Here is a 16,761-nt window from a genome sequence, read left to right on the forward strand (position 1 = left end):
GCATAATAATCGACAGAAGTCTTTCGTGGAGCCCGCATTGTGCGTACTTGAAGAAGAGACTGCTATCTATTGTGCATATAATGAAATTTATGTGCGAGAAAGCATGGGCAACTTCTGTGGCCTCCGTGCTACAGCTGTACAGGGCCCTATTTCTGGGTCTATTGCGCTATAGCTTGCCGGTACTGACTAACACTTGCAAATCCAATACTCATTCATAGGAGAGTTTTCAGGGCCAGGCGCTGCATCTATGGGACTGCTCCGGTGCGCTTCTACTTATGCCACAATCATGCTTGCCAAAGACTATCCGGTCAGGACATATAGAGTTGTGGATTGCCTCACAGCACACATTCGACATGCTAGCCGTGTCCCCGACCATCACTTGGCCCTTCTACCCTCCGGAAGACCACGTGCTACGTTTTTAGACGTCATAGACAAGCACCTAAACAGCATTTCATCGAGATATACGCCAGCTACGAGAATGGCATGTCCTTTGTGGTGCCTCGACCAGCCGCAAGTACGTCTAGAAATTCTGGGTATCAAAAAGAAAAGCAATCACTCCAGAGTAGCATTGAAGCAAGCAACGCTGCTATTAATACATGAGTTGTACTTGGACCGAACGCAGATATACACTGATGGGTCCGTCTCGTCCAGCAGCTCATCAAGTGCCGCTGTAATTCCGGCTGCAGCAATGACAATCAAATTTAAGTTGCCGCATATGACTACATCTACGGCATCAGAGCTTGCTGCTATAAGGGCTGCTTTACAATATCTCGTTCAAGAGCGCCGAGGAAAATGGGTCATATTCTGCGATTCGAAGGCAGCGCTTCAGAGTTTGCAGTCTGCCATGCGTAGGAGGAATTATGAACAATTGGTACATAAAATAAGACATTGCCATCGTGAAGCTCTAGCACGAGGGCATGATATTATAAATCAATGGCTGCCTGGACATATCGGTATTACCGGAAATCAATTAGCCGATGATGCAGCGCGCTCAGCCCATGAAGGAACCCGTGTGGTCCTGATTCCTTTATCAAGAAATGATGCAGCAAGACAACTTTACCTGCTGGCCCGAGATCTTACACGCACGTTCTGGTCGTCTACCTACTTCCAAAGGTGTCAATTATATGAACTGGATCTTTCGCTCAAGATAAAGCTACCATCACAACTTTCCCTCTCCGATGCGACACTGTTATGCCGCCTTTGGTTGGGTGTTGCATTCACAATGGTGCACTCATTTCGCATTGGTATGACAGACACTTCTACATACGACTACTGCGGAGCTCAAGAGACCGTTGAACACGTTCTGTGCAGCTGCGCTTGCTACGACACACAGCGATGCCAGCTCTGGATGGTTTTGAATCAACGTGACTGCAGACCATTTTGTGTGCAGAAGATTCTAGGACCTTGGGCATCTGCTTCAGTTGCGCAGAAAGCGACTAAAGCGCTTCTACTTTACTTAAAGTCAACAAACCTGAGCGACTGCCTGTAGACTGTGTGTGCTCCCCCGATATTGCTCGTGATTGTGTGTACCGTCTTATCTCTCTGCAACCTCTTTTCTCCCCTTCATCCCTTCCTCAGTGCCGGGTAGCAAACCGGATGTGCGTCTGGTTGACCTCCCTGCCTTTCATTGCATCTTTATCTTTCTCTCTCTCTCTCTCCACTCAAGCCTTGATCATAAGACTGCAACGGAACTTGTTTTCCTTGACTTTGCGAAAGCATTCGGTAATGTACCTCACCAAAGAATATTATTCAAACTTTCCCACTTAAACTTACACCCCAACGTCCTAAATTAGATAAAGGAATTTCTTAGTAACCGATCACACTCTGTGAACATTAACAATACTGCTTAATTTTTACCTGTACGTCAGGCGTCCCACAGGATTCTGTTTTATGTCCCCTCTTATTCTTAATTAGTATTCTTAACCTTCGCAATTCTCTTCAGCCTTTAAAACTACTCGCATATAAAACATTGGTCAGGACTTAGCTCGAAGATGCATCGCCCATATGGAATCCTCATCAATACTACCTCAACAACGCCACACAGTCTGTGCAGAGTCGCGCAGTAAGGTATGTTCATTTATCATTATTATACAACATCAGTATTTCATTTTAAAAGCAGATTTTGGGTTGGAATGAATGGCTAATTGTTGTCGTATCACAAGCTTATCATTATATCACAACTTCTTCAAACAGTTCACTTCGTCACACACCTTACATTTCTCCTCCTTCACGCATTTCGCTGCCCATAGGCCATTCATACAACGTTGCTCGCCCAAGTGCGCACACTGTCGCTTGATCCTCATCATTTTCCCGTCGCACAGCCAAAGACTGGAACGACCGTCCTCACCACATCGCTTCCGTGGCCACCTCAACTGCCTTCACGGACGCATCAACATGATTTTTTGTGAACAGTCTCTAATTTCTTTCCTGTTTATATTGTATACCAAACCCCTTATGCAAAACCCCTGTGGTGTTTTCAAGGTAAAATAAATGAATTGAAATAAAATCTTGACCTTTCGATTATTCCCATTCTAATTATCTCTTCCACCTACTTCTCGACTACTTCTTCAAGTGCGAACGGAAGAGCATACGGTTGCACATGAACGGGGTTGTGAAAGTCAACTTCAGGTGACACTCGACAAGGCCTGTTTTCTCGGGAATGTCGGAAAAAACGTCTCTATATACTTCAATGAGGGCTTTAAGATCTTCTTCCTGGGACGATTAAAGGGACTCGGCAAGTTTATTTCCTCCACAGCCTTAGACGGCTGGACATTGAGGCAGGGTATCTCCAGTTCACAGTCATCTTTTACTGCAATGAAAGCACAGTTTAGGTCACTTTTCCTTTTCAATGTGCGTTCGTGATACTTCTTCAACATGTATAAATGGAACAGCTTGACATTATTTCCTAGTACTAGCAGAAAATCTCCCTCATTCTTTTTGCCAACTACAAGGAAAGGCCCTTTCCATTCGAGAAGCAGCGTGTTCTGTGTCGTTGGCAAGAGGAGAAGCGCTTTGTGTCCAACTTTCAGGTACCGCTTCTTTGCCCTCTTGTCGAAGTAACTCCACTGGCATTCCTCAGCAGTGGTCATCTTCTCATGAGCCAATCACACAACCTTTTAAAGTCGGCCTCGCCGGCCAATGACGTACTGGTATGTTGTTTTCACGTCGTCCTGTACGTCTTCGCTAGTCCATAGCTCCTTCAGTACGGATAACAGGCCCCGTACATATCACCAATATATAAACTGAAATAGGCAAAATCCCAAGCTTGCTTGGGGTACCTCTCTATATGCGAAAAGCAGGGGGCTAAGTATCACTTTCATGATTTTGGTTTCCCGTGGCAAAGCTTGCGAAGCATCTGTTTCAGAGTGCCGTTGAAACGTTCCACCATACCTTTGCACTTAGGGTGGTAAGGAGTCGTCGTCATCATCTCGGCTGAAAGAAGCTTGGCGACTTGCTGCCTTAGGTCTGACGTGCAGTATATGAGCCCTGGTCCGTTAGAAGTTTCTTTGCGATCCCAACTCGAGAAAATATTTCAAGGAGACCTTCTGCGACTGTGGCTGCGTCAAGTTTTGGTGTCGCCACAGCATCGAGGTATCTGGTAGCAAAGTCAACTACCACGAAAATATATCAGTTTTGTTTCGTTGACATAGGCGTAAGGGGCCCATTCATGTCAACGCTGACTCGTTCGAATGGGGTGTTGATTATTGGCAATTGGCCTAGCCTTGCTTTTCCGACTTTTCTTTCAGCGCTACTCTTTGGCAAATATAACAGGATCGCACAGAGCGTTTTACATTTGCTTGAATTCCCATTTGCTTGAGCACGCGTCGGGCCGTACCCGTGCGCTGTTTCATCCAGCGGCCGTGACACTAGAGAGACACGACACCGATTTTGGTCTGCGGGCTGTCTTTAGAAGTGTCTTTTCTCTTGTCGGCAGCCTATGTACACTGCAAATACATAAGCAGTCCACAGGTGGCCTCTCGAAGACCCCGCCCGCCCCTTGTCGTGCTCCCAGTCTTTCGTTGGCCAATTCTGTAGTCACATTGAAGGCATACCCAATGACGCGCACTAATCTTGCACACCTGCACCTCATTTTCTGCCATGCTCTCCGCTCTGCCATTACACCTCTCCGGCTACGCAGCGCAGGCCCCCGCTATATTTCATGGTAACCAGGGACCAGGGTGGTGCACACAATAGGAAAGCGAAGAAAAAGCTTTCGTTGGGTGCTCCAGCTGCCTACTCAGACACCCTGGAACCTAGGAGAGAGCACTGTTAACTCCCCAAGATTGTCCGCGTCATGGTCGTTTCAAGAAAAAAATATGGGGTGAATTTTCGTTCAGCCACCGATCTCCCGAAGACACGCCGACGACAGGTCTGCCGAGATGAGTTTTGCTGGTGCTTTCGGTCTCTCATGCTACATTACGATGAAATGTTGTCTTTGGAGGTGTCGTCTACGTGTGATTGATATGTGAGGTTTAACGTCCCAAAACCTCCATATGATTATGAAAGACGTCGTAGTGGAGGGTTCCGCAAATTTTGACCACCTGGGGCTTTTAACGTGCACCCAAATCTGAGCCCACGGGCCTATGACATTTCCACCTCCATCGGAAATGCAGCCGCCACAGCCGGGATTCGATCCCGCAACCTGCGGGTAAGCAGCTCAGTACCTTAGCCACTGGACCACCACAGCGGGGCAGCCGTCGTCATCGTCGTCGGCCTAGTGTGACCATGGGGTCTGGAGGCTTCTTCGGCGGGCGAGTCGTCGGCCGATTGTTTGCGTCTGCCTCGTGTCTTCGGCAGCCTCGTGTCATCGTCGAGTCAACCTAGTGTACACGCGCCTTAAGGGTCACTCACGGGGCTCCCAAAATTCAAAAAAGAGCGCAATATTTTTTCCTGATGTTTCTCGTCCCCCCTGGCGCACTAATGTGACGTAGACAGTAGTTCCCATGACGTCTACAGCGTACATGCTCTCGATTCATTGATATACGTGAAATATCAGTTGTGATTTGCCTCCTGCACTGCTTTGCCATGCAGCCGTCTATCCGTTCTTTTTTGTCTCGCACGAACATCGCGCATGGTGTGTTTACAAGGGCGCAAGCGGCGATAACGGCATGCAGCCGAGAAGCGCGAAGTCCTGATAGGCTCTAGCGCTTAGTGCTGATATTGTTCACGTGCATTAAAGTACTAAGGGGCGAAGAGGATGTATCGTGTGTATAAAGGAGAGAAGAAAATAACCCCCTCGTCTTTAAACATGGGGTGGTGAGTAGCCCTTCAAGAAGCAACGCGCTCAGCGAAGTTCAGGGAGTGTCAATGAATGCGAGAAACCAGAACCTTTGGGATGACACATGTCAGCTGGTAAAGTTCCGCCTTAAACACTAGCGCTCATTTCTCTTCTGAAGGAAAAGTTCGCGGGTATACATTTCCTCCATTCCCTTCAGGTGCCGGTAAGATCCCGCTTGCCCAGTATCTTACCCTGCACGCGTAATGTCTCGCGTTTGTGATTACGTCCTTGCAGAAAGTTGCTATTTTCTGTTGCGTTGGGATGCCATACGAACATCAATTAAAGCAAAGGAGTTGATGCTAGCAGTTAAGTGCCAGTGACTCACATCAGAATGCCTGAAACCGACAGGCAAGGATGGTGCACAGTACCGCGTAAGTAAACTCGTGTTGCCTGGGCTGGCACTTCTCGTTGAAGTTCACGCGTCCTGAGAAGTCGATTATAATGTACTGTGCTCTGAAGAAGACCGGGGTTCATTCCTTCATCCCCAGTGAACTAACTGATCACTCGAGATTTTGTGTGGCATGAGGATGCTCCTGTTCACGGTGGCATAAGTGCTGCAAACATGAATGCACGTACTAGTTAGAGCAGTGTATCTACGGCTTCGGTGTTTTGTAAACGAACTGGCTTGCGCTGAACGACCTACCCCAGCAGACTTCTGGTGCGGCACTTCCGGCAATGCTGTTTCAATGGTTACGGTGGTGTTTTTGTGTGGTGTGGCGCATTTCTTAGGGTTTTTTTGGAGCGGCACCTAGCGACTACACGAAGGGGCTCGACATAGCCCACGGCAGGTACAGGCGCGGCCCCCTGCTCCATATTACCTCTGATAGTGGTCGCACCTATACGAAGAGAGAATGCATAGCAGAAGTACTTTGTCAGCGAACTTAATTGACCCAGTTGGTTCTGCATGTTGACGATGTGGATGCGATTTGAAGACGCGGACCGGGAATTGACAGTACACACCTGTCTTTTCCCTGTCCACGTTTTCAAAGCGCACCCACATCGTCGACACTCAGGAGAAGAACTGCTTGATTTATAGTAAGTAGTTCAATTGAGCTTTCCGACTAGAACGGAAAACCTTCCTCCTGTTGAACCCTGAACATATGTGTGCTTTCGTCTCAGAACACAACCATAAAATGAAACGCTTGTTTCTGCGCCTGTGTCACAAAGGGTACTTTTTAAATAGATCAGTGGCGATCTGAATCACTCGCGATCCGTTGTGTTCATGTGACTTAGAAATTATAAAAGTACTGAGGCGATGACGTCAACTGCGGCTGCAGTGTCACGCGAACTCCAAGGTTAGTCAAGAGTAAGATTTCAAAATTTCTGTTTGAATTTCTAGACATTAGGAGTTTCTTTTCGGGAGACCGGTAAGTTTTCGTGATGTAATAGTGGTTTTTATGCATTGCATTGGCTCGTACTTTAATGTTAGTAATTGATTGATTTGTAGAGTTTAACGTCCCAAAACCATCATTTGATTATGAGAGACACCGTAGTGGAGGGCTCCGGAAATTTTGACCACCTGGGCTTCTTTAACGTGCTCCCAAATCTGAGTACACGGGCCTACAACATTTCCGCCTCCATCGGAAATGCAGCCGCCGCAGCCGGGAATACTTTAATGTTAGTAGGTGATGTGTTTATAGAGCACACCGATGACAGTCTATGATGAAGTAGAAACAGCAATTTATGTTAATGCGTACTACTAAACTCACGTAGTTTTTTTTCTAGAGGAGAGAAGAACGTGTAGCTTTGCAAGATACTAACAAGCGGAATAAAGTGAATAATTATTGATCATTGCAATAATGTGTGTCCTATAAACGTTCGAAATATACGAACATGGCTGCATACGAGGGCATGGATGTGGGCTCTGCAGCATGTTCTGACACATGTGCAACTTCAGGCCAACTTTATTAGGTGACTTCGTGATTCACAATGAGCTTTTTCTACAGTTATGTACCCAATCAATGCAGAATGAGCGCAATGTCATGGCTTCATCGTTCTTGTAGCCTAAAAGGCGACAAAGTAGTACGATTTGCGAGCATGGATCACCCCTTCTCTATCTATTGCATTAAACTGTTTCCGTCCTCAAATGCCACTTTGTGTTTTCTATGAATAATGTTTTTAGTGGGAAAGTTATTAACGCTAAACAACTTATTCTCAAGAACGAGAGAGACAAGACGGGCGATTGCGAACGTCTTGTGAGGACATTGTTTGTGCGGAAAATTTTTGATATCTACGAATTTTAGGTTCTGTTAAAATGTAGCATCGACAGGGACCATCCGATTTTGTCATGTCATTTGGTACAAATAAAACAGCGGTTGCGCTATTTAGGGTACTTAGAAAGTTGTAGCGGCCAAGTTTCACGAACGATGGGGGTAGAAACGCAGCGTTCATGCCGTACCTGACGCTTAATCACTCGCAAAACCAAATTTATTCAACCTTTAATGTGCTCAAAGTCGGTTACATCTCGGCAATAAGGAGGGCGTTTAGACTAATGACATCTTCAAATTTTTGAGTCACCATATGAGATATTCCCTAATTTCCCAACACGTTTGCAGTTCAGTCATTCAAACAAAACCTAGAAACGCCCATGTTTTTTGTATTTTTTTTTCCAAACGCTTTTTCATTAACAGTCAGCTTTGCAGTGCCGAAACACTTTCGTTGATCCGTCACCCTTGATTATGTTCGTGCTACATACTACAAAATGTTCATACTACAAAAAGATTGACGGCACAGTCGTTTTCCTGAGTCAAGTTTCTCGTACCTGATTTTGCGCTCTTTGTACATTCCTTGGTATGCAGGAAGCGTACAAAACAAGGCAAAGAGCTCGACAGCGCACCATCTGGATTTGTATGGTAGTCGAACTGCTCGCAGTGTTATGCCATTGCGCTCTGTACGCTGTTGCATTGACGCAGGTCACTCTTGTACTGCCGCATTCCTTCATGGAATTTCGCAGTTTTTTCAGCGTACGAATCGGCGCAGTCAGCGCATAAGATTTGGCACACTATGCACTGCACTTTTTCCGCAAGTGCACGGTGTCTGGGCCGACGGACGAAACTGCCGATGGTCTCGTTGGACATTCCGTCTCGATGGACATTCAGTCTCGGTTGAACATTCAGTCTCGGTTGAACATTCAGGCTTGTTGGACATACAGTCTCGGTTAGACATTCGGTCTCTTTGGACATTCTGTCTAGTTGGACATTCAGTCTCGTTGGACATTCAGTCTAGTTGGACATTTAGTCTAGTTGGACATTTAGTCTCACCCGTCACGTGAACCATTGGGCATTCCGTCTCGTTGGACATTTAGGCTCTGAACACCCCCGTCCCTCGTTACCATAGATTATGGTGGGGGATGCGCCGCTAGCCGGAGAGGGACAATGACAGAGCAGGGAGCATGGCTGAAAATGAGGTGCAGGTGTGCAAGTTTATTCGGTGTCGTTGTGTGTGCCCGCCATGTCACTATGGCATTGGCCAACAAAAGACCGTGAGCATGACAAGACGCGGGCGGGGCCTTCGAGAGGCCACCAGCGAACTGCTTGTGTCTGCAGTGTACATAGGCAGACGACAAGAGGAAAGACACTCCTAAAGAGAGCCCACTGGCCGAAATTGGTGTCGTGTCTCTCTAATGTAAACGCACCTTAACTGAGGGCCTTCGACAATAGTTTAACGTCTGAGTATCGCCTCTGTGCCATCACTCAGCGCTGAGCGTTACATTGCATTTGATGAAGTGGGCAGAACAACACTACGCGCCCTTAGTGGGAATAGAATTTTCTCTTGTGATCGCTGCAATGCAGGCGCTCTTTCTATAATCATCGGGCGGAAAACAGAACATTTTCACTAGCATATAAAGTTATTTTAGGCATTTACACTGCATCCAGGCATGACACAGTTATGCTCGAGTTGCCAGCGCTTCACAGTAATAATTTTACCGCTTAAAATATCGGAACACAAGCAGCCGCGGCCAGCAACTAACGCTGAAACAGTGCAAAAACAAGCTAAATCAGAAGTTTCCAGGGGTGGTTTTCCAGTGCACGCCTCATGTTGCAAAAGACCGACAGGCTCTGCCGAAACCATCTATACACCAGAACAGAGCGAGCTCAGTGATTGCTGCCATATTGAAAAGCACGTGGCGCCATCTGTTTCAAGCGCGGCGAAGAAACACTATGCACTGCCATGCAAGCAGACGCTTTGAAAATCAGACACGAAACTTCACAATACTAGCCAGGGTGTAACCATGTTTCGCGCTGTTCCTCTGCAGGAATTTTATGCTGATTTCGTGTGAAACGTCAATCCTCGACAGTCTCGCATGTCTCCAGCACGTGCATTGCAGACTGCGGAAGCAACTTTATCAGGTGCATCTTATCCGACTGAAAGAAATGCGTACAACAGAAAGCGTTGCTTTCGACCTAGTAGAACTGCGGCGTGCCTTGGCTGTGACAAGGAAGAATTTGTGCTGTAAGTAGGTGTCAACGTAAGACTAGAATCTGGCTCCAACTTACGCTCATGCACCGCATGTCTTTATCAATTGTGCGGGCACTCGGAACACACAGGCGGTGCAAAATGCCAGCTAGAACAAGATATTAGAATGCTACGGTGACGCCGGCGGCCGGAAGCACAAGTAGATTTAGCCTAGTGACAGTCAAGGCATGTCGCAGCTCTACTGAGTCAAAAGCCATGCTTTATGCGCCGTACACGTCTGTTTGCATTGGGATAGCAAACTGTTACAGTTGTACTAAACATGTGCGGTGCGTGCATCCACGCGTAAGTAGTAATGCGTATATCCTATTATTGACATGCGCCCTGCGAAAGAGTACGGCAATGATTTTGTGCCGCATACTACAAGCATACTGCCCGCAAATCACTGCTATAAGGTGGAACAGCTGGCGTCACACTTGTATAAACGAAATAAGTATACTTACTTGTACACTTTACTGGGCTCGTAGTTTTTCCTGCTGATTGCGATTATATCAAAAAGCAGTGAACCTTAGCATTTTTCTTTGTGGACGGAAATCTATGCAATCGCGAAACACCGCACCAGCGCGATTCCTGCGATGCTGTGAACTCCACAGGCAATGCTCAGCAATCTTTTTCTTTTGCGCTAGTCGTTGTCGCATCAGATTACAGCGCAGTGGTGCCCACATGACATTTTATTAGTGGGCGCAGCGCGAACAGGCGTTTTTTTCCCATTTTGATCTCCCAGAGCCACTGCGTGCCATGCTAGCGAGGCGCGCCTTGGCAGTTCAAAACAAACTATGGCGTCTCTAGGAGCGAGAGTATACCGCCAAAGGCGCCTGGGTGCGAGATGGGCGTGCTCTCGTTTATACATGGAATATTCACGCTGCGCGGTGAGATATCTTGTACACTTCTGAATCTATGGACGTAAAGGAAAATGACGGCTGCCCGCTTGCAAACAACGGAAGACGCAACGCTATCTTTTCAGGGAGCACAGCAACGAAATCTAAGAATAAAAAAAACCGAGAGCATTACGCGTTTTCGCACGTATTTAAGTTTTCTAGCGCATATACACAGTGAGCAAGCAGTTTATATGTGAGAAGCTATAGTCTGGTCCCAGGCGCATTTTCGACTGAGACCAAGTAAACATTTTTCGACAATGATTACGTTGCCCTCACAGACTGCACGATAAGACCTTTACGATTTGAGTACTTCATTGCTATGAACAGTCACAGTGTGACTATGATGTCAACCAAGGTTGCGAAAAAGTCTGCACGAAAAATAACGCGTACGAAATTGTGTTGCCAACGTACAGCGTAACTTACAAAAAAAATTGCTTATTGGGTATCACAAGCATGCTTGGATGCACCCAGTAAAGTAAAGAAAAATGATGACTGAAAGCTATCACTGCGTCAGGGCTACTTGACATATAGAGCTCAACATCAAAATCATTCCCGTAGGCATGCAGTCAAAAACATCGCCAGTAAAACATTATTCGCTTAGCAATGTAAACAAGACTGAAATGTAATTAGGAATATGCAAAAACATGCTGCGTGCACCTCTCATTCCTCGTTGTAAGCCGGAGCCGTTCCCGACTTGCAATGTGAAACTCACTTCGCCCCGACGAGGACAAAGTCATCGTCATTTACGCTCAACAGAGATTATTGATTAACGATGTCTTTTCCGATCGGGTGGGTCGTCGCATCTATGTCTTTTCGAAGACTATTCCGATTAATAGGGCAACAAGACACCATTGCTTCAAACGGTAACTATACCTGACGTTCACTGTACTTTACTGTGATTACTTTACTTACTCTATTCTCAAGCATAAGTATAGGAGAGTCTCATGGTTTCAATATAGATGTACACAATCTGCTCAAACAAGCGCCGGTAGTCACGTAACAAAGAACATCTGATGCATGCCCCCCCCCTCTTGTAAGATCAGTGTGACCCCCCCTCCCCCCAAAAAATTCTGACTACGCTCCTGCAGTGAAAAGAACTTGATCTGCTTGAAAATGCATTGAACGCAGCTTTCATGCTTTAGAAACACACGCATCCTGTATAAAAGCTTCACAGTTCAACATGAAATATTGCCCTCATAATGCGTGGTGCAAGCACCCATTACGAGCGGGTGTAAGAACATGTGACTATCATAATGGCTCAGGGCTTAAAGCTAGTCAACCACTACAAAGTTCACCCACGTTACCGTGCCTATTTCATTAAGGTCATGTAGTGGGTGCATAGCAAGTTTGAAAAATGTTCTATGTACTAACTGTTTGAAGTACGCACCATCGCTATCACGTTCGACTCCTATAGACGAAGCTTTAGGGTCCCCTAATTTTTACTAGTTTGTTAAGCATCAATTTTTGTTGCAGTGCTGCCAATCTAATCTTATAAACATTACATATGTGCTCTGATGATATAAGCCTCAACTGTACTTCAGCGCCATCCACTGAATTTGGTCTACTTAGCACTATCCAAAGCTGCCATCCACGTGAACACTATAATACACATTGCAGCTTCTATAGTGTTGGCAACACCCCTGTTGCTTTGCAATAGTGACGCAGTTGTAAACAACTGGTTATATAAAATACATTTGACTGTTCAATATACATGCCAGTGAGCATATTATTTATACATATGAGTAGCACCGTTTCATGAAACAACAACAAAAAAAGACACCACACCCGCCTTCCCACCGCATACCATCAATTCCTATGGTACGTGCGATATGCCGATCGTTTTCCTTGTATGACGTCAGTGTAGAAATTGAAGCTTGTTTCGCATCGTTTACCACTCTGGCTTTTTAATGTTACAAATTATTGTTCACTTTATATTATTAGGCTTTCACAATGACCGTTTACAACATGCGTAGCTTATTTATAAATTTTGTTTTACTCATGCGGGATTAAAATAGCATAACTATTTATTGCACTTTTGTGCACTTGCAGTGCGCTGCATCTGTTGTGGCAGCTCATATTTCTGGTCATAACACGTCGGATTAAACGTTTGTGCTTTTCGGCTCATTTTTCTTTTCGCTCACCCTCCATGTATTCGCCGCAAGTAGCCGTATTGTACGAAGGTAAACCACATCTTGTCAACAAGCCATTGCCGTAGTATTCAGACAGTTTTATTTTTTTCACCTCTGCGGGAGTTCCTTTATGCAGGGCTGTAACTCGTTTATTTCAAAGGGCTCGTTGTATTAGACGGGGCTACCGATAATTGCGACATGCCAGATCGATTGACCGCTTTCTCGGGAACCTGAGCAAGGCGATCTTTCCTGGACTCGCACGTCTCGATTCTATTGAGCTCGGCAAATGATTGAGTTCGACTGTGAAAGAGCACCACGCCCCTTTACGCTGTTGTCGCCCCATTCGCAGACAGTAATCGGCGACAGCCAAACGCTCTGGGACGGTGTCCGTAACATCATTTAAATACGCATATCCATAAAAAGAAACAACGCGTTCGACCAGTCGTTGTGTCCATTCATACTGTTGCCTTGCCAACGGCGTTCGCAGAACAAGAACTGCATTGGAGGCTAGTTGACGGGAAAATGCATCCAACGCTAGATTTTAGAAAGCGCTCTTGTTTTCGCTCGTCGTTGGCGGCAACCGTGGGAAGTCCCGCACGCCTCGAGGCACTGTTGTGCCCGTCGTCAAAGCGCGAAGCTCAATTGGCATGGTTTGTGAAACGCTGAGACGGAGAAATCACGGCGGTTTTTCACGCACGTCCTCTCATGTTCGCGTGTTGTGCGTGTTTTAGAGATACTAAAATGCCTTCATTCGTATTGGAAGGCTGCGTCCTGTCGAACTGCACAGAAAACATAAGCGTGATGCCAAACAACGGTCGCACGGTCCGAGTATTTAGCTCAGCTTCTCATCGTCTCGAATAAACCGTCACGGCAAGTAATAGTGCGACTCAAGCGGGTGTCATGTGATTGCAGCAGCTGTTTTCAAACCGTGGGAAAGGTGCCCCAGTTGCGTGGTGCAGAAGAATAACTCACCTGTTGCTTCCTTGTGTCAGTGCGGTTCCAACCTACGAGCGGTGCACGAGTCCGAGCACGTTCGGTGCACCTAGCAGGATTCGCAACAACCAGTTTTCATTGTTACGAGTGTGAAGTCACACTATCCCGCGCTCTGTGGAAACAGTTCCAACTACGCACACGCCGACGCTTGCCGGCCCGCTCGATACAGGCGGCGGCGGTGGGGTGGCGCTGCGAGCGCGCTCTTTTCTTCGTGCTTACGTGACCTCGTTTTCCCTCGCCGACGACGGCACGACGCTTTTTTTTCCTTTTTTTCTTTTTTTTGACCAGTTTTCCTTCGCGCAGTCCCTTGTTTCGCGCCGGCTCAACTCGCGGCCAGTTTCTGAGGAAGAACAATACTGTTCAACGCACGCACTGGTGACGCACTATTCGCGCTATACAGACCTCGCAAAACCCGCGGGATGTATTTGTCATAGCTCGGGCCAGCTTATCATTCGAGAGCGGTGAGAGTGATCAGTTATCGTTCACTAAGTATACATGCCTTTGTCATCTGTTGACCCCAAGATCTCGACTCAGCACACAAGTTTGACCAACGTATCACCAATAGCATAGAGCTGACAACTGAACCGGTTCATTCACGAAAAATGAGTGCGCACAGTTCAACATATTTGCACAGTGCAAGATTACGAGTATTTGCGACGTAACTACAAAAGAAGAGACAAGGACAGAAAGAGCGCTTACTTCAACTGATATTTTATTAGCGAAAACGCTGGAAACTCGATTTTTTTTTTTTGGCAGCACTGCGCGATTTCCTGGCTTCGACACAATAGATCGTGAATTTGTGCTTAACTGTGGCGTCGTAACCATATAATGAGATGATGATTGTCTTGCTGTGATGCAATAGGTTGTTCGGTCGCGCGGTGATGTTCTGTCACGAATATATTTCCAGCGTTTTCGCTAACAAAATTTCATTTGAAGTCAGCGCTATTTCTGTCCTTGTCTCTTCTTCTGTAGTTGCGTCGTAAATACTCGTAGTCTTGCACTGTGCAAATATGTTGATTCCCAATCACCTACTTGTCCAAGCATCTGTCTTATCAAGTGCTCAGTTCGCTAAGTAGGTAAAGCGTAGTTTCCAGCGTAGAAAAAAAAAACAAAAAACACAGCGACGAACACAGCCGGAAGGATGAAGGTGCCATCACCGCAAAGGAGAGCATGTCATTAAATGTTCCTATCGCTTAAGAAGGCAGACCTTTGGCTAACTTGGTTATTGATGTCGACGTGGTGCGCCCGCAAAGAAATCTCTGTGGTGTTTTATACAGCACAGTTATCCCCTACAGTCCGTAAGCAGCTGGCGCCACAGACGAATTGCATTTTGCAGCTTTGGTGTTACAGTATGTCTGCACATTTAATAAGGTGTTTCTAACATCACGCAAAATGATTTTTGAAATAAAAAATACAACGTCATTATTCGACACCAGGGTTGTAGGCAATGTGTTGCAAGTAACGCCGTTACCAATAATGCGTAACTTCTTTTGGTAATTTAGTAACGTACTCGTTACAGTTTCTTTACTGCAATAGGTAACCTACTTAGGTTATCATTTTTCGTTAACGTGTATTGTCCCGTTACTTTTTTTTAATTTATGGGTGCTATATTCACAAAGCTCGCCCCTGCAAATTCTGTCCGTCGAAGCGCGAAACTGCGGTCTGCCTACATGGCATGGACAGAGAAAGCACGGGTGGAATCGCTTTTGTTTGGGAAAATCGTGGGTAGAAATTTCGTAAGACGTGCCGACTCCTTGTGGGGAGGGTCAGGCCATCACCAAAGCTTGAAGGAAGCCTTGGAATTCTCCATGAAAAACTGTATGAACATGCCTTTTATTAAAGTGGATTGCTGGCACCTGCATCTTTCCATGCCGGAAAAACAGGGTGGCCGAAGGGAAAGCGCATGAGCAGGTTTACTCATACCACGTGCTGATTTTGACGTTTCACTCGTACGGGAAGCATTCCACAAGGGCCTGTGGCAATATAATAATGACGTCTACAAGTTATAGAGAACGGTTAACGTCGCTGAACACAGGGAACACAACGTAATGAATGACCAGCACCACGAATTTCGCAAGTCTCGCATCGTTGACTTGGAGGTCAATTACTTTGAACGCCTTTTATATTCGATGCATCTCATGAGCGAGCTTAATTCAGTGGCGTCCGCACTCCACTGCACATGACCCTATCTCTCAATCTCCTCTTTACACTCCTGCCCTCTCTCTCGCCACGCAACGCTGACGTAAGCAGCGTCTGCTAGTCTACGTTCACCCCCCTCTCTCTTTCCCTAGCCCTCCTTCCCACAGTGTTTCAAAACCCTTTGTGCATGCCCGTCTCTGCGTGCCGCTCCTCTCTTACGCTTCCTGCATGTCTCGCCTCACAACGGCGACAGGGGCCGGACACTTCGACTAGTATCGGTATTCGAAATAAGGCGTCCGAAATTGTTTTGGTAAGAAACAAAAATTCAGCGACTTTTGCATGTGTGGCCTTTTCTTTCCAACCTTCGCATCAATAAGGCAAAGTTACGCAATTATGTGGAGAAATAAAATGTGTTCTTGGCTGTTGTATTTTTTAACACCCTATATATTAATTTAGACCCTGCATTTGTTGCGCCAATGGGCGGTGCCTTCGCTGTTATTTCTGCTTATTTCTTGTGCTGCCATTCCGCTCGTCTGCGCCTGCCGTTTTCCCTGCGCACGTGGGAAAGTTGTGAGAATGCTTTAAAGTTAAAACTTCTGGTGTTTGTGAGCGCGAATGCGCTATAAATGTCGGCAAAAGTAGGAAAAGGACACAAGGCGTGCTGCGATGCTTTGTGGTGCACCAACTCAGGGAGAAACAGCGCAGCGAAACTTTTACGCTTCCCAGAGGACGACAGGTAAGCACATGCACTTTTTGTTAGGTACGAAGAAGCAAACCCTGTCATTATCAAAACAGCTACAGGGTGAACCGAAATATATCCATTGTTGCTTTGCAGTGAACTCCTTTTGTTATTATTGGTACTACACATTTG

The 16,761-nt window shown here is 46.3% G+C and overlaps 1 protein-coding gene across 5 annotated transcripts in view; it reads right to left on the bottom strand.

The window, feature by feature from the left end:
- Positions 1 to 16,761, bottom strand: part of LOC119180589 (receptor-type tyrosine-protein phosphatase kappa) — a 631,290-nt gene that overhangs the window by 565,668 nt on the left and 48,861 nt on the right. For 3 of the 5 annotated variants that reach the window (XM_075882908.1, XM_075882907.1, XM_075882905.1), the window contains exon 1: positions 13,731 to 13,937. The exons of 1 other annotated variant lie outside the window; for it this stretch is intronic. The gene's annotated coding sequence lies outside the window, so the exon portion shown is untranslated. Of the gene's footprint in view, positions 1 to 13,730; positions 13,939 to 16,761 lie in introns of those variants that run through there. One more of the 5 variants, XM_075882909.1, reaches the window with a different exon arrangement.

This window comes from Rhipicephalus microplus, unplaced genomic scaffold (genome assembly GCF_043290135.1).
Source record: "Rhipicephalus microplus isolate Deutch F79 unplaced genomic scaffold, USDA_Rmic scaffold_14, whole genome shotgun sequence".
NCBI classification, from domain to species: domain Eukaryota; kingdom Metazoa; phylum Arthropoda; class Arachnida; order Ixodida; family Ixodidae; genus Rhipicephalus; species Rhipicephalus microplus.